Source organism: Peromyscus maniculatus, chromosome 3, assembly GCF_049852395.1.
Source record: "Peromyscus maniculatus bairdii isolate BWxNUB_F1_BW_parent chromosome 3, HU_Pman_BW_mat_3.1, whole genome shotgun sequence".
In the NCBI taxonomy this organism is placed as follows: domain Eukaryota; kingdom Metazoa; phylum Chordata; class Mammalia; order Rodentia; family Cricetidae; genus Peromyscus; species Peromyscus maniculatus.
The window spans coordinates 37,165,352-37,187,918 of NC_134854.1; the positions used below are offsets into that span (position 1 = coordinate 37,165,352).

Sequence of the window (22,567 nt, forward strand, 5' to 3'; positions counted from 1 at the left end):
ACATATCTGAATTAATTCTACTCATAAGTTGCTAAGAGAAACATGCATCTATCAACTCAGCGGCATACCCCTGTGATTGCTTCCAGAGGCTCAGCTGTGATCATCCAGAGAAAATGTGCTTTGGTGGCATCCAAAAGACCTCAGGGTAGAGTGCCAGTCTGTCACTGTGTGTTTTGCTTTCTTGTGTGGCTGTACTTCCCAGGTCCTCACTTACCTTCCAGGCAAAATCATGAGATAGGAAAGTATGATCTGTAGGTGAATTCTAAGTTCTACTGCAGATGCAAGTCTCCATGTGTGCTTGAGTTCAATACGTACAAAGACTAAAACCCAAACAGTATCCTAGAAAGATGTCTCACTGCAGAGGACATTGAAACATGAAGCAGAATGTGCCTCAGTTCCAGAACCAACTCCTTACCTTTCCTCTGTAAATAAGTTGCATTGGTGAAACTTAATTTTTTTTATTTATAAAAAAGATAATGATGATAGCTTTGAAAAACAGAAGTAAATAGTATGTTGATATGGTCATATTTGTACACGCATGTTTACATGCATCTAGTTTATGTTTGATGAAGCTTTATGTTGGGCATAGTACAATAATATTTTTAACTAACATAAAAGCGGAAATATATTTCATTCTTCATTGCTACTTGTTTAAAGTGCATTATTATCCAGTCGGGAGATGAAACCAGTTTTACTTTGCTTCAGTTAATATTGTTCAATAATAATAGCAAAACTCATAGTATATGTGTGGCTGCTTAGCCCATCTTACAACTGAGTTCCACCAATCATCACTAAAGAATCCAGGTTGTCATGTGATCAATGGCTGTCTACTTCCTCCTTTACTTCCTTTGAGATATGGTTCAGAGAGCCTTCATCCAGTAACTGATGGAAGCAGGTGCAGAGATTCACAGGCAAGCACTGGACCAAATTCCCTATTGAAGAGTAGGAGTAGGGATTATAGGAGCCAGGGGGGTCAAGGTCATGACAGGGGAACCCACAGACACAGCTGAGTTGGGCTCTGACAGCTAGAGAGCCTGCATGGGACTGACCTAGGCCCTCTGCATGTGTGAGACAGTTGTGTAGCTTGGTCTGTTTGTGGGGCCCCTAGCAGTGGGATCAAGATTTGTCCCTGGTGCTTGAGCTGGCTTTTGGGAACCTGTTCTTCCTGCTGTGTTACCTTGCCCAGCCTTGAGGCAGGGGGAGGAGCTTGGTCCTACCTCATCCTGAAGGGCCATGCTTTGTTGACTCCCAAGAGAGGCCTGCCCTTTTCTGAAGGGAGACAGAGGAGGAGTGGGTGGGGGAAGAGGGAGCCAAGGAAGGGAGGAAACCTGAGAGGAGGGAGGAGGGGAAACTGAGGCCAGGATGTAAAATAAGTGAAAAAATTTAATTAATAAATAAAAAAAGAGAGAAAAAAACCTTGCTATTGTGAGGTTGTTCGAGGCATTAAAATCTCTTCCATTATTTAGTTTTCTTAAGACAATTTAGGCTGAAAATTTTGCCTAAATGAGAACAGAGACTGTTACTAACGCTACAATTACAGGAACTAGCTAAGAATATCTAGAAAATGGTTCAATGCATTAGTCATAATAAACAGATAATAAAGATTGGTTTAAAACATTTTAAATAATGAAATTTTAATAATATAAGGTTGTTTCAAGTCACTGATGTAAAATTATTTTTCTGTAAGTCAGAAAATAATTATATCAAATAAGTCAGAGGAAATGAACACTGGATTATATGGACTATTTCCTTTGGGCTCTGTGATAATAACGTTAATTAGTTTGTATGCATTCTAATTGTGATGTATTGCATTTTATAACCTTATTTACATATCACATTTAAATAGTAAAGAACTTTAAATCTGTTGTTCTTGTGGTAAAATAGATGCCATGACATTTTACATCAGTTACTTAAAATATACTTTAGATTATGTTTTAGGCCCCAAGTCTTCAGAAAAAAATCTGTCCCAGTATACTGAAGCCTTGAGAAAAGGTGATTGCTCCTGGCTTTTTTAAGGTATCTTTTCAGAACTGGGTATAGTTTGAAGGTTTGGTACAACTTGCCAATCACTGCAGAGACTCCAGTGTATATGGAACTGATTACTGAACCGTAAGCTAGGTTTTCACAGAGGACTTTGTCATAGATGTCCTGTTTAACATTGTGTACCTAGATAAATAAATGCAAAACTCTTTTGCTCAATAACGTAACTACCTGGATAGAAACCTAGAGAACATTCTCAAACTTTGGGATCTTTTAACTTTGGTTGCATTCCTTTGATACTGGTCTAACCTAGAGACTCTACTCACAGACCCTTGTTGAAGAAAGCATGGGATGCCCTTTCGGTTGTTGGCACTCTCGGAGTTTACAGGGGAACCCTCTGCATTACTCAAGTAGACATGAAAGACCTGAGAGCTGTGCTGTGCTGAACTTTTGCACTAGCAGTCTTTCATATGGTTTTAAGGTTTCTCTACTAAGAGTTCCATTTCTCCAGATCATAGACCATCTCCCTTGCAGTGTCTGACTGTTGTTCCTATTCCACCTTGCTTTGCTTCCTCCTGTCTTCTCAGTCTTGGTCAGACTGGAAAAGCCATCTTCAGTGTTCTGTGAGTACACCAAAGAAAATACTGAGTTGTTCTCGGCATTAAGGTCATGGACTTTCTCGTAACTATGTGGGATCCTTAATGAAAAGTGCTCTTGAACTGCAATCTGCAAGTCTCCGCAGCCTGCCCACTCGTGCCCACTCCCATTAGCTGTGCAATCTGCTTCATCCTCTGTCCTGATGATGGGAAGAAGCTGCCTTTCTCGTTGTTAGCAAAGATCGAAGAGGTCCCCTCTATGCTGCCTGGTTTAGCTGCTCATTATTGAGAAAAGCCATTTCTAGTGTTTCTGGTCTTATAACAGGAAATGCCCACCTGTAAGACACCTGTGAGAAAAAGGATGTAGTCATGTAAGCAATTTTCATAGACAAACTTTCATTTCATTGTTAATTCCAATTTAATCCTGGTGGATAGATACAACCCAAAGGGAATCTGTCCGTTATTTTATTGATCAGACACCAAAAAGACTCTCCTAAATTATCATCCTGCCTCTGGAGAATTTGGTTAAGCATTGTGCTCCACAGAACAGCTCTGCTACTGGATGAAGCTGAAAAGGAAAGTATCAGTGTGTTGTGGTCATATCCTCAACTATGCCATAAGCTCCAGCAAAACTGTCATCGACTCTTAAAGCCTTTGTTCTTTTCCTATTCATGCCTGCCTAAATGGTCCATTTCGTTTCCATTGAACAGGTGCTGACTGGCCCTGTAGGTAAATGACCAGGGAGGCTTGAGTGAGGATGGCTACGAAATGTTAGTGAGAAGGCCTTTTCCAAGGCTTGCATGACATGCTTATTACTTTTCATATTCAATCGAGTTCATGATTAATTTGATTTATTGCACCAATAAATTGTTAATAATACAATACTGATTAATGAAAAAAAGCCCAGCCAAGAGACTTGTCATATCATAGAGAATGCTCGGAAAACTATAATAAGAACTTAAGATGTAGGCTTTCTATGAAACACAAGCCACAGAACATTTTGGATGAAAGCAGATGACTTTCTTGGAACTTAATTCACTTCCAATTGGCTGTGACTTTTTGGGGTAGTTTAACACTCTAACGATACTCTAATGAAAGACTCTGACATATTAGGAGACAATCAAAGGTAATAGCCTATATTCTTTTGGGAACTTTCCGAGTCCTTGGCCAACAGCCTGAAGGGAGGTTGCTCATACCTACAGTGGGTAATAATGTTTACTAAAAATACGTGGTATATGATAATGTTTCTCAATGGGTTTTTCAAGCATCTTAGTGTTGGTTATCCCGCCTCCCTATCTCTCCCTTTATATTCTCCTCGCTCCTCTCCCAGTGAAGTCCCCTTCTCCTGTCATCCCCTTCCCCCTTCATATTGCCTGTGTGCTACTGTCCACTATCCAGAGTTCCCAATCTCCCTCTTCCCCCACAGTCCCCTTTTACTCTTCTGGTTACTACAGGTTATACACTCACATCCAAAGCTTTGGAGCTGGATCCACAGATGGAAGAAAGCATGTGGCATTTGTTTTTCTGGTCTGCATTTCCTCACTCTGTATACTGCTTTCTGGTTCCATCCATTCATCGAATGAAGCCCAGCCTTTGGTAACTCTCCTAGTGCTCAGCTGCCCAGAACTCTGAACAGTGACTCCTGTTCCTTCCTCTTCTGCTTGTCTGGGATGCTAAATTCACAGTCTCACTCCTCAGTCATCAGTTATCTGACCAAGCTAGTGTTTTGAATGTCACATCAACAAGCCATTTGTCTCCTGAGCTTTGCCTAGACTGATTTTTACTTAATTCATGCCCTGAGATGATCTTGTCCTTTCCAGAGCAACCTTTCCATTGTATCGTCCATTATTATTTTTTTTTTTTTTTTGGTTTTTCGAGACAGGGTTTCTCTGTGTAGCTTTGCGCCTTTCCTGGAACTCACTTGGTAGCCCAGGCTGGCCTCGAACTCACAGAGATTCGCCTGCCTCTGCCTCCCGAGTGCTGGGATTAAAGGCGTGCGCCACCACCGCCCGGCTTGTATCGTCCATTATTATATTTTTCTTTTTTATATTCAAGTACAACAAAGCAATTTTAAGACTATAGAAGAGATTAGTGATTATAAATTTAAATGTTTCTTTTAAATGGACATTAGCCCATTTACAAAACTGCCTGTAGTGGTTTGAATTAACAATGTCACCCACAGGTTCATATAATTAAACACTTGTACCCCGCTTTGGTCACACTGGGCAGTTATGGAACCTTTGGTAGGTAGAGCCTTGTTAGAGGAAGTATGACCCTGAGAGGTGGGCTTTGAGGCTCTCTCTCGCTCTCTCCTCTCTCTCTCTCTCTCTCTCTCTCTCTCTCTCTCTCTCTCTCTCTCTCTCTCTCTCTGTGTTTGTATGTGTATGTGTGTGTTTGTCTGCCTGTCTGACTCTCTGTCTCTCTATATTTCTCTCTCCCCCTTCCCCTCTACCTCCAGCTCCACATCTCCTTGTCCTTCCTGTGTGTGGACAGAAATGTCATCAGCCAACTTCCTGCTCCTGCACTTGCCATATGCCATGTCTTCCCTACCATAAAGATTTTATCCCTTTGGAACCATAAGCTAACATGAGCTCTTTCTTTCCTAAGTTGCTTTTGGTCATGGTATTTTATTGATGCAATAGAAAATTAACCAATACATTACTTGAAATTTTAAAAGTATCAAATAGAGTAAAGAAGATTATGGGAGTATTGGCCCAAATCAAGTACAAATACAATATTTATCTCCACCTTAACACTGTAGTTTTACCTAGTCATAGAAGTTAACCTATAGATGAATTTTAGTTTATTGTAAACAACATATATACTTTTTTAAGTAATTTAAGAATAAAACTTTAGATTTCAAAGTTTTCACATATTTACATTAATAAGAGCTATACTTTCTGAATTTTATAAAAATGTAAGTATCAAGTAGATTATTTTAGGAAAAGGATCCAAGTACAATGAAAGAAAAATGAATAAACTTTATACAAATATGGCTTATTCTGCTGTCTAAAGTCAAAATCTGAGTTTTGTTTTTACCATAACCCTGGATTGCTCTTGAAATCCTGAGTCTGTAATCTCAATCCAGATAGCATTGGAATAGAGATAGTCAAAGAAAATCATTACAAAAGCCATAGATAATAAAAGACAGCCATTTCCTCTGTCTGTCAAAATTTCAGTCTCTGGAATTGTAAACAATAGCTCCTTCTTAATGCTCAAATTGGTGTTGAGAATTTTGTCATTCCAGGAGACCAAAAATGAAGTTAAACTTTACATTTCCTTTTTCTCTTGTGACCTGTTACAACAGAACAATTTTATATTAGTAATAACCTTGATCATAGGAGTAGTTTTTTGGATTTTGCTGACAAAGTGGGCTAGCTGTTCTTGCATGTTCAAGTCTAACAGGTTTTTTTTTTATTTTTTATTTTTTTGGACAACATACCTTTTGCGAATGATTCTGTCTCAGAAATTTGAGCATACATTTAAGGATCACTGAACATGTACTCACAAAGCTCTCTTATTTCGAGTAGCAGGGGTGAACTCCTTGTTCCCCTTGTGATCTTACAATGCCAGGTGCTAGTTTAGATTGTTTGTTGATGTTGTTTGCTTTGGGAGGGGGAAATGATAGAATTGTCTTTAGTGGTATTGAAAGGGATGTCGTAGTTTAGCTTTCCTCCTAAATAATAAAGCTAAAAGTGCTGAGCAGAAAAAAAAGTAACAAAATTCTCCTTTACTTATTGGTGCTTGAAAGCCCAGAGTCCTCAAAATATGCAATGTGAATTTCTAATCATGTGTCTCACCAAAATTAACTAAAAGAAATGACTCAAGAAATAATTGACAGATTCATTATAATCATATGAACTTTATATTTAGCTGAATTATTGAAGTTGCAGGAGATGAAATTAGTCTTTTTACATCACCTAAATGCCTACACCAATAAGTAAACTACTAAGTCTTCATGGCTGTCATTTAGCTGTAGCCAAGATAAGCAGAAACAGCCTTTGGGGAATACCTTGTTAACAGTCCCATGAAGGTTCATCATGGATCTCACAATCTATAATAACATTAGGTGAAATCAAGGGTTTAGAAAGCATGATATTTGCAGGGCAGTGGTGGCACACTTGGGTGTGGTAGTACTTGAGAGGCAGAGCCAGGCAGATCTCTGTGAGTTTGAGGCCAGACTGATCTACAATTTGAGATCCAGGATAGGCACCAAAACTACACAGAGAAACCCTGTCTCAAAAAAAAGAAAGAAAGGAAGAAAGGAAGAAAGAAAGAAAGAAAGAAAGAAAGAAAGAAAGAAAGAAAGAAAGAAAGAAAGAAAGAAAGAAAGAAAGAAAGAAAGAAAGAAAAGTGGAAAAAAGAAAAAACATGATGTTTAGTTAATTTCCTTCAAGGACATATTTTCAATCATAACAATTTTCAACTCTTATATATACCCCCATCTCACTTTTATCTAACACAATTTGAGAATTACATGGAAAAATTGTTATCATATGAATTAAGAAAAGCATATGAATTTAAAATTCATTCCTCTCCACTTTGTTCACAAACAGAACAAATTTGCCTCTGCTGACTGGATCACTAATTTCCAACCCTCTAAATTAGTTCCTTAACTTGACAAAAATGATAAAAGCTTTTGACATAAGTTAAGTATGCCATAGTTTTAATTTCTTTATTTGCCGCTGTAAATATATATTACAATATTTTCTCTGAATCTAACTTTCAAAGAGGCTAAGTTTCCTCATTCTACACAAAAGCATCTCCCAAGAACCTTGGTGACATTGATGACAGTAATCTTTTACTTGAGAACATGTTGCTCTGATGTGTCCTCTTCAGAGTGATGCTCAGTATTTCTTGGATTTGACACAGCTATTCCCCAAAGCAAAGGTTTTATTTAGTCATTCTCAGACTGAGTCTACGATTCCCTTTCTGCCAACATTTTTTCAGTGGTGTATTCTGCACAACCAATCATTGGGCCATGTTAAGCTAACTTCCAACTCTGCAAAAGTAACTTTTGTAATTGAATTTTAAATCTGAAAAAGAAAAGCCCCTGAGAGATTCATTCTTTATATCTTTTATACTTATGATCTCAGGAACAGAGGAGACTAGAATTGATTAACCTCACATCTTTTTCTTTTTGCGGGAGGAGAGGTAAATATCTTCAAATATAAGCGAAAAGTCAGCCCATTGGTTTTCATTGCCTAATCAAATATATTATTTGAAGAGACCATTAATCTCAATTTCCAGGAAAGTTGTAATAGATGGAGTTGTTTTTACAAAAGATCTTGTTAAATGAAACTTTTATTCAGATGGTTCACAAAACCACAATCAGAAACTTTAAGGCCTCTGTTGATTATGCTATAAAACAGACAGACAGACAGACAGACAGAGTGGTGTTATTTTAAAAATTTGAGAATCTCCTGCTGTCTGTATTGAAAAAAAGGTTGTTAAAGAAGATTCACAATGTATGAAAGCTTTTCCTTGCTGAAGTTTTGAATGTTCCAGCTATTTTGGCAACTCATTGCCACCACTGATACAGCATAAGATATGTTGAACCTGCCTGTTATTCACCAAATAATAGCTCATTTATAACTATAATAACTGTTCTGTCGACTAAGTTCACAAATAGAATTGATTTGCCTCTGCTGACTGGATCACTATTATCAAACCCTCTATATTGGTTCCCTAAGTGGACAAAAATGAATAAAAACATTCATAATAAATATGTCATAGTTTTAGTTTATGTTTTTAGCTGTTTATATATTACATTATGATATATATATGTATATCTATATATATATATGTATCAACCAGTTGAAAATAAGATCACAGGGTCAACAGTTTTCTCTACAAGATCCCTCAGGATCACTGCTGAGTGGATTCAACACTTTCTGTTTCTGCCCTGCTCTCTAAATATGACACCAACCATCTCAGTAGAATCTGGAGTGAAGAAATCTCCAGTGCATTGCCTGGCTTTCCTGGATGAGCGAATATTATTCTAGTGGTGAGGCATATGGGATTGCAGCAGGACAGTTGCTGACATCCCTGTCTTCTAGGGCAGCATCCTACTTTACAAATGGTATTTATGGACTAGATGAAGTATTCTCCACATTTCTCTCACATTCCTTCTCGATTTCTTGAGGGTCTCAGCTTTAGATGAGAGTTTGTGAATTGGTATGTGTGAGAAGAAGGTGTTCCATGATCTAGTTTCAGGCACATTATCATCCTAACAATGAGAAGAAGGGTGAAAACACAAAATTCGTAGGAAGAAAGGCAAATGTGTATCCTCCAGAGCCACTGATGAGTGGAATCACACCTCCACCTGCCAGAAACCAATAGAGGAATGCAGCACAGCACAGCTGCGGATTCTCCTAACGTGACTGGCAGTTCTCCAGAGAAGGGTGGGTATTATGTAGAAAGGTAATACAGATAAGAACAGTTATATTCAAAGATTAAAGAGTACAAGCTTGAATTTCTGAAGCATATGAGCAGGGCTCACCACCCAAATAGATGACTCTCTCTGTGGGGAGGCCCAGGCTAATGGGAACTATCTCTCGGTACAAATTATCCTAACTATGTTCTGTCTAGAAGCAATTTATGTTATATATTTAAACTTATATTTACATGACTATTTTATTAAATTATCTAAGCTATTAATTTATAAGTGCAATAAACACAGTGTTCTTAATATGTTCTCAGCATTCTAAGCCAGTGGCTCTCAACTTTCCTAATGTTGTGATCCTTTAATATAGTTGCTCTTGTTGCAGTGATCCCCACCATAAAATCATTTCTGTTGCTACTTCATTACTGTAATGTTGCTACTATTATGAATTGTTACATAAATATCTGATATGCAGATGGTCCTAGGCAACCTTTGTGAAAGGGTTGTTCGACCCTTTAAAGGAGTCACTACCCACAGGTTGAGAACCAATGTTCTAAGCATGTACAAACATATTTAAGGAAAATTACTAGTCATCAATTATAATGAACTGAAAATGGCATCTTCTTTTATACCACTGATGCCTGTCATAATTTTAGTCATAAATTTTGTGTGGAATATCTGAAAAACAACTGATTAATGTGCTAGATTTAAAGTAGACCCATCAAACTACTGGTGTATTACTGAACTGTACAAAATAAATAATATATTGATAAAGGGAAAATCACCAATTCACTCATTCTATTTTTAATCTCATCACTATAGTTTCTTGATTTTCATTTTGACTCTTTGAATACTCACTATCCCCTGGGGTTCCTGGGAATGAGAGATACAGATCATTTTCCTCAATGCCTTTGTTTTTGGCTGGAAAATAAATAATACCTAACAATGTTGACATATTTTCCTGAAAAATTCACATATGCAGTGTGTTTCATGCACCCACCTTAGAAAAAAAAATATGTTCAGCAAGTCAGAGAAACAGTTTTATTCAGGAATACTTCATTTGTGGTTATGAGCCTGCCTTCTCAACAAAATTGATTGCAATACACTTCCTTAGACGTGTGTGTGTGTGTGTGTGTGTGTGTGTGTGTGTGTGTGTGTGTGTCCGTGTCCGTGTCCGTGTCCATGTCCATGTCCACATAGGCCACAGGCATGGAATACCTTGCAACTGGTGTTGCAGACTGTTGAGAGCCGCCCAATGTGGCTGCTGCTTGTGTCCTCTGGAAAAGCATCAAGTACTCTTAACTTTGGAGTCAACTCTGCAAACCCATCAATTCAATACATTTTAAATCTTTAAAAAAATTTACACCTCTTAGATTTTTACTCTCACCCTTTAGGGACTTTTCTTTCTACTGAACTTTCTAATGTTTTGTGTCTGTCACAGGTTCACTGGCATCATTTTTTCTTTATTCTTGTTTTCATTATCCTTTGCTTTCTCCTAAGAGTGGAGAGCCCCATGTGATTCTGTGCTGTACAATTAATTACTTCACATCCCACAGAGCTTCCCATGTTGCATTATGCTGCATTGAACACCCAAGTTAGTCTTATTTCTTGTTATAGATCTTACATTTCAATATTTTTTTTTCTCATAAGGTTATAGGGAATGATAGTGAACATTGTAGAGACACTTTCAAATGTACCCATGAGACAACAATGAGGAGATTTAACTACAATGATTTCTCTGTTTTGAAGGGAGAAGGTGCCATCATGGGAATAGGCAAATCTATCAATACTTTCTTCAACCAGAAGTTATGTTTTTTGGTGTGTTTCATGCTCAGGAACATAATGTAGTGTGGCTTTCTTTGTTACTTATTAAATCCAAGAGCACATTCTGGAAACTTCCCCCACAACAGATAGATCCCACACAGTTGCCTTCCTTGCCTGAAGTTAGTATAAATTGAATTAGTCTTTTCAATTAGTGTTTTATCTAATTTTATTTACCATCTAGTGAAGGCTATTGTAGCCTTAGTAGTTCAAGAACATTGAAATTACTCTCCCTCTACTAAGCAGGTATTTTTAGTAATCACTAGGAGGCTGGCGTGATGAATAAAAAGCCATATCTGAGTAGGAGAGGGTTTTATTCTCCAATTTAGAGGTCATTCATTTCTGAATTACCACCACTTAGCAGACACCCTCATGTAAATCAGCTGGCCACACTCTGGGTTTTATTGTTGTATTCTTGTTTTGTATGCTGTAGATACCCTTAACATTATTACTGATTTAATTATATCATATACAAATTGCTACCCCTTTTTTGGCATGTTCTTCTAAGTTCTTATATTAAAGGACTCAAGAACTATTAATTATTGAATATATTCTTTATATTCCTTACTATAGTTTCTTACTCCGTGACTTTACATTATATGTTTTACTTAAATTTTATGTAATTGGATTAAGGAAAAATTTATCACAATACCATATTTCTTCAGGAAAAAAAACTATTAACATATAAATCTTTAGGAGAGTACAAGCATTTCCATCAATGAATGAATGTATCATGACTGCTTGAAAATACCAGAATATTTGTCACGACTCTGGAAAAGTGGGAATATGTTAAATGTGACCATGGAAACAGTGAGTGACAGGACTAACTAGAAGCTGAAGTCAAGATTATGGAGAGAAGACATTTTGGGGAAGCTGGGCCGTTGATTCCCTGAGCTATGGAGGACGGTGCCAGTCTGCTAAGAAAGCACAGACTCAGTCTGCACAATGGTTATTTGCTGTTCCTTTTGTTCTGTGGGTTCCCTTCCAAGCCTAGGAGCTGCTGGCACTTGAAGGAGCAAAATAAAACCAAATTCCTGGTTCCAAATAAGGCAGTTTAACAGAAGAGCTTGAGAACTTTCTGATCTGTTTGACATCAATTAAGCTATCCTAGTGTCCTTCACGACACTGTCCTAATCTGCAACAGCAACTTTGAAAAGGTAGAGTAATACCCTAATGCAGAGCACAGACACCCAAAGCCGTGGTGCTTTAATGAATCAAGGCATCAGCATGGAGCTTAGAAGCCATAGACGTCTGTTCAAGCATGTAATAGAGGCCTAGGAATTATATCAAATGCTATTATTAGACTTGTGAGCTTGTTGCTATAGTAAGAGACCTTTTCAGAATATATGTCCTGTTTATAATAATATTTTTATTTATTCTTTGAAAATTTCATGTGTTTATATAATCTATTTTGACATTTCTGTTCACCAGTACCTCCCATTATTTTCTTGCCCTCCATTTTCCTCCCAACTCTATGGCTTCTTCATATTATTATTATTAATAACCCATTACTCCAGTTAATTCTACCTATATATTCCGTAAATGAGAATGAGGCCACTCACTGGGGCATGGGCAATCTACCTGGCAAAGGACAGTGACTCTCCCTCAGTAGCTATCAACTGCCAAGAGCTTCTCTACCAAAACGTGCAAAGGGTGGGGACCAGGAGTCATTTTGACATGTTGGTTTTGTGCCAATTTTCTGCAGGCTACCGCAGCTGCTGAGCTGACACACACAACACACATGCTATTTCTATAAGCCAGCAATTCACGACTCCTCCTCATCCTCCAGCTGTTACATTATTTCCTTCTCCCCTTCCATCATGGTCCCTAAACTTCGAATGGGCGGAGGTTTACATAAATGATTTGTCCACAGTAGCACTCACAGCTACTTCTATTCATATAATATATTTACTCATATTCATCTACCAATATGTCCTTGAACTTCTTTGTATTGTCCTTGACTCCACATCCCTCCCAACATGATGCCTTCTTCTTTTTTGTTATTACTAACCCTTGAGTTCAATTAATGCTGCTAATATGTGCAGTAAACAGATAGGAGATCAGCTAAGAGTCCTCTACCTGAACCACTACTCACTTCACAAAAGAGCGTTCCTTGGCCAAAGAGAGAGAGAGAGAGAGAGAGAGAGAGAGAGAGAGAGAGAGAGAGAGAGAGAGAGAGAGAGAGAGAGAGAGAAGTAAAAATCTATAGGTATAAAAATAAATACATAGGGGCAGTTTGACAGCATTATCATTTATCTATACAAAAATACTACGTTTTCTCTAGGGCTTATGATCTCACTCATGGTCTTTTGACCAGTACTAGACATGACATCTCTCCTGTGGAGCAGGCTTCATATCCAGTCATAAAGTGGTTGGTTACCTACACAACCAGCATGCCACAATTGTACCAATATTATATGCCCTACATTTAAACAACTGATAAATTGGATAAGATAGAATGAGATATATTCTGAATGTCCTTGGGGAGTATAACAAGGATAAGCAACAAACACACAGAGAAAAATGTTGTGACCTGAAACAAGGAAATGATTTCCAATAGCCCTGGCTGTTGAAATACTAAACAGCGTGCCATACTAAGTAGTTGCTAAGGTCGCAATATTGCACTAAGAGCTCTTTTGGCAGAGTTGCTCTGAAAGGCAGGCTGATATTAATTATACCATCAAAGCATCAAACGCAATCCTGAAAGCTACTTGACATATACTTTCTCCTATTCTCACCATGTTTTTTCAATGACAGTGTTGTGTCAAATATTTTCATAGAGGATAAGCTTGAAGCTCAAAAATGTTTAGTAACTTGAAGGAAGTCTCTCAAGGAGCAAGTTGGCAAAGTTGCAATTGTTTCCAGCATTCATGGATAAAAAGTCCAAGACGAAAGGAAGCACTTCCTCTTGAGGTTGCCAGCCAATATCAAGCCTATCTTTGCTCTTCTCTTCCTTCTGTGTTTGGATGCTGGCCATTAAGTCTCTGCTCTTCCACTTGTGCCTCTGTGATCTGTAATTTTTCCTCCCAGCTCTGACCTCCCATCATTTTAAACCAGTGTTCTTAAAAATGTGCCTAGCAGGATATAAGACACATTCAATTCTACCCTCCTTGAGGGAGGACATTCTCAGTGGTTGAACAAGTCTAGAAAATATAAAGCACAGTCTACTGTGTCTTTCTCTGAAAATCCATAAAAATTCTGTATTACAACCCTGCAATAAATAAAGCCAGAAAGATACTCCACAAATTTATCATTGCACATTATAAAGTGTGTTAGAGGTCTTTAGCCATCACCCACAACAAACAATGTTGTATCATATAAATTCATATAAGCATCCCAGAGATTGGTTTATATTAAAATGGAAAGTTCACAGGAGATTATTAAGACACAAAGTACAGACAGCACTAAATGATGAAAACAGCAGTTAACAAATCCCTTGTAGAATTTACGATGATCCTGGTCCTATTACAAGGAGTGTGTGAGAAAGGGGAGAAATGCACTCGCTTAGTCTTCACAAACCCTTGTGAAGTTGAAACCATTAAACACACACACACACACACACACACACAATCACACACACATATACACATACACACACATACACATACACACATACACATACACACACATATACACACACGCACATACACACACACACACACACACACACACACACACACACACACACACACACGTGCACATAGTCATTCAGGTAGGTAAAGTTACTCAAAGCAAGCTGAGCAGCGAAGAGATGCCACAGAGGAGCAGGAATGTATAACAGGAGAATGGTTTTTGGTTTGGTTTTTCTTTTATTTTTCAGATAAATGATTTGACTCTACCCCCACCAAAATAAAAGGGAAAAGGATGAGAGAGTACCCTTTACCTTGTAAAAGATAGACCCTTAGTATATTCCTCCCTAGTATATATCCCAGTTAACTACTGCCTGTATTGAGTATGAGATCAGATACTATAGGAATGTTTTCAGTGGCCTGTGATAGCTGAACAAAAGGAGTTGCTTCCCTGAGACTGTTGACTATTGCTATGTTTCCAATGATCCACATAGGAAATGCATTCAAGAAAAGCCAATACATAGTTGTTTTAAATCCTCTACAGGGTTTCTATCTAAAAATGAAAGTTCTTATGCTATGAAGAGCTGAAGAGAGTCAGCTGAGCCAGAGGTATGGCATACACTGGAGGTGGGGAACTGCAGCACGAGGGGTCAGAACTTTCACGAATCCATACACCATGCCTGCACCAGCAACTGAAACCACAGGGAACCAATGAGGTCATAACACATGGCACCAAAGGCATCGAGTCTTTCAGTATCTCAGCAGAAAGATATTGCACTGGCACTTTGTACGTCCGTCCCATAACCCAAAAGAAACCTAGAAAACCACATTTCAAAAGACTAATTTAAAAGTCAAGCATGGAAATATATACTAAAGTCATAGGGTAGAAAGGACATTTTCTCTTGATTTGTGTTTAGAACAGCTTCTGCTGTTCTAAATACAGTGAAGTGTATGGGTTTGTTTTGTTTTGTTTTATTTTTTGTTTGTTTGTTTTTACAAAGAGCCTGGCTTTTTCTTGCTTATCTCACTTCTAATTTTATATAAAAGAAGAATGTTGTTAAGTATCCAACTCCTGATAGGCACTCGCACATCCAACCCTGGAAACTAGAACCTACTCAGGATCACAGAGCTGAGTTTCTGCTCATGGATCACAGCATTGGGTTGTCAATGATGGCCAAGTTCTCTCTGCCTCTTTGGTCCAGTCACTCCAGTTGCAAAGTGTTTGGCAAGAGAATTTGATTGGCTGAGATGAGATGACATGACTGAACCCTAGTTAGAGTTCATGTTAACAGAATTTCTTACACATGTGGAGTGGGAGGTGTGACCACCCCTTTAGTAATATCCTCACCACATTGATAGGCTAATGTACTTGAAAAAATAAAATGTCTGGTGTAACATGAACCTTAGATGGTCTTATGGGGTAGATAAATTCTGAAAGATCAGAGAAACAGAACAAGCTGCAACTAACTTCACCTTACCAACTTCTCAGCTGATCCTGTTTCCTCAAACTGAAAGCCTCTGAGTCTTCACTGGAATGAATCTCAGCTGAACTGCTGCTAAAAGCCTAAAAGCTTAAAAGGCCTCTAGTTCCTAGTCCTCATGCCTTATATAACTTTCTGTTTCCTGCCATCACTTCCTAGGATTAAAGGTGTGTGTCACCATGCCTGGCTGTTTCCAGTATGACTTTGAAATCACAGAGATCCATATGGATCTCTGCCTTCCAAGTGATAGGATTAAAGGTGTGAGTGCCACCATTTTCCATCTTCTATGTCTGTCTAGTGGCTGTTCTGTTCTCTGACCCCAGATAAGTTTATTAGGATGCACAATATATTGGAGGACACAATATCACCACAGTCTGACCCACCTGCAGTATCATAGCCAGAAGTACCTGAAGGACAAAGATCCAAAATGCAATGCTATTTTGGTTATTTTTGTTAACACAATTCCATTAGTATTCAGGGGTTGGCAAGGTCTTGGAAATTTTGTGCTGCATTTATGAATATATAAAAAACATTGAGAAAGGAGAGTAACTTTAAAATTAAAACTCATATATTCTTTTTTATTTAATGGAAGCAAAAGTGCACATAAATAAAAATAAACTAACAAAGAAGGCAGAAATGTAGCAGGAATTCAAGGGTGTTATGTTAAGCACAATGCAAGGGCATGTAAAGTGCAAGACAAGGGGAAATTTTATAGAGCAGTCACTTCAGATATATTTTAAGACTTTATTGATGCCATAAAATTCAGACACTATAAACCTGGATTCTTTGTCAAAACTAGGCCATCACATGCAGAGAAAAAAAAAAATGGATCTATATGTAAAAAAGAAAGCAGATGTAGACCAGTTGAAATTCTAGAGAATGGTTGTACAAGAGCATTTTAGAAAAGAAAATCTCAAAAATTATCATACAATAATAAATACTCAACATATTTTTAAAAGTTATACTGTTTGAGATAAAGCAAAAGGACATATATGTTCTCTCTGACAGTCCCTCTTTCTCCTTTCTTCTCTTTCTATTTCTCTCCTGCATTGACTTTGTCCATGGGGTCTGACTCTTGTTTATACTCACTGCAAAGTCCAAATAAGGTCTTAATTCTTTTCTGCCCTTAGTTTACTCATCAAGTGTTCCCAAATCAGCATTCCCAACCTAGATGCAGTCCCTGGTAGGAACCCTTATTTCAACTACCTCTATCTTGGATTGCTTTTACAAATACATAAATTGAAATTCTCCAAAATAAAGCACACCATCTCTAAGATAATCACTTTGCCTCTTTGTGTTTCCCAGTCTCAATATAGTAGCCCCTGGCACAATTGTCCAAGTTGGAAGCCTAGAAATGTCCTTGATTCCTTACACAATTCATGTCACCTCCAGATCCTTGCAGTTAAAGCTGCTAACCACCTCTGTAGCGTGTCTCCTTTGGTCTGTTCCCCATACCGTCTCATGCTGTCATCATGCAGAGCACTGGTCCTGCCTGGCCCAGGGTAAGGACAAATCTCTCTCACCTGCCCATCCCACAGCTGCTCAGACCCAACCAAGTAAACAAACAGAGACTTATATTACTTATAAACTGTATGGTCCTGGCAGGCTTCTTGCTAACTGTTCTTATATCTTAAATTAACCCATTTCTATTAATCTATAAGTTGCCATGTGGCTCATGACTTACCAGTATCTTAACATCTTCTCATGGCAGTAGCTGGCTATGTCTCCCTGCCTCAGCCTTCCACTTCCCAGGATTCTCCTTTCTGCTTGTCCCGCCTATACTTCCTGCCTGGTTACTGGCCAATCAGCATTTTATTTATACAGAGTGATATCCACAGCACTTCCTCTTTTCTTTTTTTTTTCAGAAAGGAAGGTTTTAACTTTCACAGAGTAAAATTACATATAACAAAAACAATTATCAAGCAAGAATTACAGTTACAATAGATAGTCTATTTATAATACCTAGTCTATTTAAATTTGGCAAAATTAAAGAACATATCCTATCCATCCTATATTTGTGAGTCTAAGGTTTCATATCTAACTTACCTTTTATCCTAACCAAGGAATATTATATCTATCTAGTTTTCAACTACATCAAAGACCTCAGAAGGATATAATATTATCTGAGAAACAGGAAAAGGATGCAAGCAACTTGCGGGAGTCTTGTGACAGTAGACAGAGACAGCTGGCAGCCTGGACAGTCACCTAATGTTTCTTTGTAATGTTGGAGCATCTGTCTTCAGCCCATAGGCATAGAGTCTCTCAGTTACTTCTCTCTGTCCTGCAGAATGTCTGGAAGTTTCCTCTGTGAAGCAGGAACCTGAAGGACCATTTTGCCAAGCAAAGTTCAGTGGTCTCCTTCCTATGGGTCCTGCATATCCAGTCGATCAAGCAGTCTAGGCAAGAACAGTTTCTTGTCCAAATGGTTATTTTTGCCAAGAAGAAGATAAACTCCATATAGAGTGTCTTCGATGCCCATCCTCCTCTCTGAAATAAATTCAGTGCTTCCAGGAGCAGACATGTCTCATTGTCCAGAAAGTCTAAATTTTTAAAACATTTTAAATGCCATATTCTGTAGGTCTTTGAAATATTTGAAGATTACCTACCTAATTGAATTATATCTATGTATACCTAGAAAACAACATGACTATAAATTTGACTATCATAGAAGACAAATTATTAATCAGTATTTCTTAATTATCCATTACAATCTAAATGAGTTACATAATACCTCAAACAAGAGTAGAAATATATATACAGTATAACAAAATTAACTTTAAATTAGTATCAATTAACTAAAATCCATAGCAATGTAAAACATTTTAAATAAGTTGCTCTTTAAAAGTAGATTCAATAAGCTACCCTTTCAACCTACCATATTTATACTATCTTTTTTTCTTTAGAAAGAGATTGTATTTATAATCAACCTGATTTAAATAAAAATATTGTTTTTTCTCTGTCCCATGCCAGAAGGCTCTTCTGATATAGGACAAAAGAATCTCTCAATCTTTATTTATTTATTTTTTTAGCAATATGCTTGGGTTTAGAGAAGGAGTGAGCCAATTCCATCTCCAAAGTCAGCTTGGTATATTTGGGAATTTGGGTGTAGCTTCTCTTACTACTTCCTGCTGGAGGGGGGCACTGTATCTTATGGGGACATGAAGGAAATTTTAGGATTATGGAGTAGTCTGTGAAGGTGTATCATCTGAGCCAGTTGCCTTGAAACTGTTCTGGATGTTAGATCATCTGGGCCATGATGTCTTCAGAGACCTTTCAGGGGGTCTTGGCTGGTCAAACCTGATGTATCTTAACCTGGAACAAATCCATAGCCTCTGGCTTTCTGTGGAAACAAAAGTCGAGCCTCCTTTCCAAAGCAACATATCCTTACATCCAAGTTTTGAAGTCAAGGTACCTTTAAAATAGACATATTGGCTTAACTCAACAGCTTTTACAATCAAATGTTTTTCTATAGTTACAAATCCCAAAGACAACACAATCCAGATTCTCTGTGTGATATCCATTATTATATGGCTTATTTTTTATATTAATTTTACTGTCTCTTTAAAGACTTTATTTTTTAAAACTATATATTTTTTATATAACTGTATATATTCCTTTTTTTTCAAGCCTGCATGTATTTTACACACATTGTAAACTATTCCATCTGAAACTGTCTTATTGTGAACCTATTGCTTTAAACTGCAGCATTTCTAAGACTGAAAAGGCTCCTGTGGCTGCTGGCTCCACCCACCTCAGCTTCCCAACATGGTGGTGGTACAGTTTACCACCAGCTCTGGGTCTAGAGCCATGTGTACCATCAACTATCAGAAGCAGTTCTATCAAAGCCCAGAAACCTTTTTTTTTCTCTTTTTTTTCTTTTTTTGTACTAGCAAAGGCTAAATCCACCACACAACAGCATAATGTGCTGCTTGCAGACACCTCATTCCCGCCATACTACTGGTCAAGTATGCATGCCACAAACCCGCCATATAGTATCTCAAGCACACAGGCCACAGCCACCTTGAGAGAGAAAACTAGGAAGCTGTTTTAGGTCCATTTTAGAATTGTCTTTCTCAGGTTTTAGGCGGAAAGTCATGTCCCATGCTGGGCGCCATATATAGCTGGAGTTTTTCTGGTCCTGCCTGGCCCAGGGTCAGGACAAATCTCTCTCACCTGCCAGTCCCACAGCTGCTCAGATCCAACCAAGTAAGTACACAGAGACTTATATTACTTATAAACTGTATGGCCGTGGCAGGCTTCTTGCTTCATGGCAGGTTCTTATGTCTTAAATCAACCCATTTCTATTAATTTATAAGTTGCCTCGTGGCTCATGGCTTACCAGAATCTTAACATCTTCTCATGGCAGTGGCTGGCAGCATCTCCCTTCCTCAGCCTTCCACTTCCCAGAATTCTCTTCTCTGCTTGTCCTACCTATACTTCCTACTTGGCTACTGGCCAATCATCATTTTATTTATACAGAGCAATATCCACAGCAAGTAATCCTTCTTGCACTCTGACCCAGTAACCTTGCTTCTCTGTGCCAACATCTCTCACACCTTCTCTGTAACATTTGTCATAGCCTAAAGAATCACACAGCTCCTACCCTCCCTGGAAGCCATCGCATCACCTTCTCCCTGGGGAACACAGCTGCTTCACAGTCTCCATGTCTTTGCGCCTGGCTCTCACATCATCATTCTGGAGTTTCTTCAATGAAACCCTCTCTGTTCATCTCCAGACTTTAGTATGCTTTGCATTCTGTGCCATATAGTTTGCTCCATTGTAATTATATAATTATAATATTTTTATTTGTCTTACTTTTGGATTTTTTTTAATTTAGTACAGTTACTTGTAACTAGTGGTCATTCAGTGAGCCTTGGCTGCATAGTCATTAAAAAAACATTTCACATTTCACAACCGGGCGGTGATGGTACCTGCCAGTACTTGGGAGGCAGAGCCAGGCAGATCTCAATGAATTTGAGGCCAGCCTGCTCTAAAAAGTGAATTCCAGGACAGCCAGGACTGTTACACAGAAAAACCCTGTCTTCAAAAACAAACAAATAAACAGAAACAAATCAAAAACAACAACAACAAAAAAAAAAGATGAAGACAAGAAAAAAAGAAAAAAAAAACCTCTCACTGTGGAAATTTACATGCATTTCTCTTTAAAAGATTATACTCTGAGACAGGGAGACACATGCTTGTAATCCTATCATTTAATGGGTTGAGACAAGAAAATCATGAATGGGAGATCAGCCTAGGCAATGTAGTAAGACCATGTCATGAAGAAACATCATATTCTAGTGTTCATTTTCTCAATGACTAACTCCTTTCCAGCTAGTTGCCTAGAGTTGAATGCCACGAGGCAGTATTAAAATGCCTTTTTCTTTCACATTATTCTCATTTCATCAGGATCAATCAACCTTATATTCAAACATTTAAATTCTTCCATTTCTTATTAGTTGTATCATCAATTTAGTTTTGATGCATTGTTTTTTTTTTTTAATCTATTTTCAAGCCAGGAACTGTTTCCTTTACCTGTTTATTTATTTATTTATTTATTTATTTATTTATTTATTTATTTATTTATTTATTTTTTTGGCTTTCTTGAAGAGATTTATTGATTTCTTCCAATTTTTGGTTTGTCTTTTTCCTCGATTTCTTTAAGGGAATTTCTCATACCGTCTTTAAGGGCCTCTATCCTCTTCATAAATTTATTTTTTTAAGTTGTTTTGTTCTGCTTCATCTGCATTAGGACATTCAGGTGTTGCTGTTATAGGACCACTGGGTTTTATATATTGCCCTTTATGTTGTTGAATATATTCTTACACTAGGGTTTACCCATGTCATCTTCCAACTGTTGCATGTGGTGCATGTAGCTGGCGAGTTTCTCTCCAGCTCCCACCAAGCCCTGGCAGTCCCGTAGCCCACTTATAAAATAAACACACAGACTCTTATAGTATTTAAACTGTTTGGCCTAATGGCTCAGGCTTCTAGCTATCTAGTTCTTACATCTTAAATTAACCCATTTCTATAAATTTATACCTTGCCACATGACTCATGGCTTGCCAGTTTCTTACCTGTTGGTACTCATGGTGGTGGCTGGCAGCATCTCCTGACTCAGCCTTCCTCTTGGCAGAATTCTCCTCTCTCTTTGCCCTGCCTATACTTCCTGCCTGACTACTGGCCAACCAGCTTTATTTATACAGAGCAATATCCACAGCAGGTGCATGTGCCTATAGGGGCTTCTGTACTTCCAATTGGTGTGGGTGGTGCTTGTGCGTGTAGGGTCTGTTAATGTTGCCAGAGAGAGCTGTTAGCAGGGAGGATGCTGGGGTAGGTGTGGTTGGGAGGTGAAGTGCCTGTTGAGGGAACAGAGTCCAGTGGGTGGTAGCGGTGGTGGTGCAGCCAACCTGCAGTCTTTCACCTGCTGGCTGGCTGCTGGGGTCTTTACCAGAGCAGTGGAATTCTACCAGGGTTGGGGGCAGGGCCCAGCTGCCTTGCTTGGGCTGAGATCAGAGGGGGAGGGGCATGGGATGTGCCCTGGGGTTTAGAAGGGGGCAATATAGCTGGAAGACCAGTCACTCACGTGTTTTTCCAACTGGTGTAGGTGGTGCTTGTCATGTTATTTTTATCTAGACGGGTACAATAGTATCCTAATGCCTTCACTGTAGAACATATCTCTCCACTCCAAGTTTCACATTAAATCTAAGTTTTCTTTGCAGAATTTAAAGCCAT

General features: G+C 38.3%; 1 protein-coding gene across 12 annotated transcripts in view; it reads left to right on the top strand.

Annotated features, from left to right (window-relative positions):
• The window catches only part of Magi2 (membrane associated guanylate kinase, WW and PDZ domain containing 2), a 1,445,964-nt gene that overhangs the window by 822,858 nt on the left and 600,539 nt on the right, over nt 1–22,567 (top strand). The window lies entirely within an intron of this gene.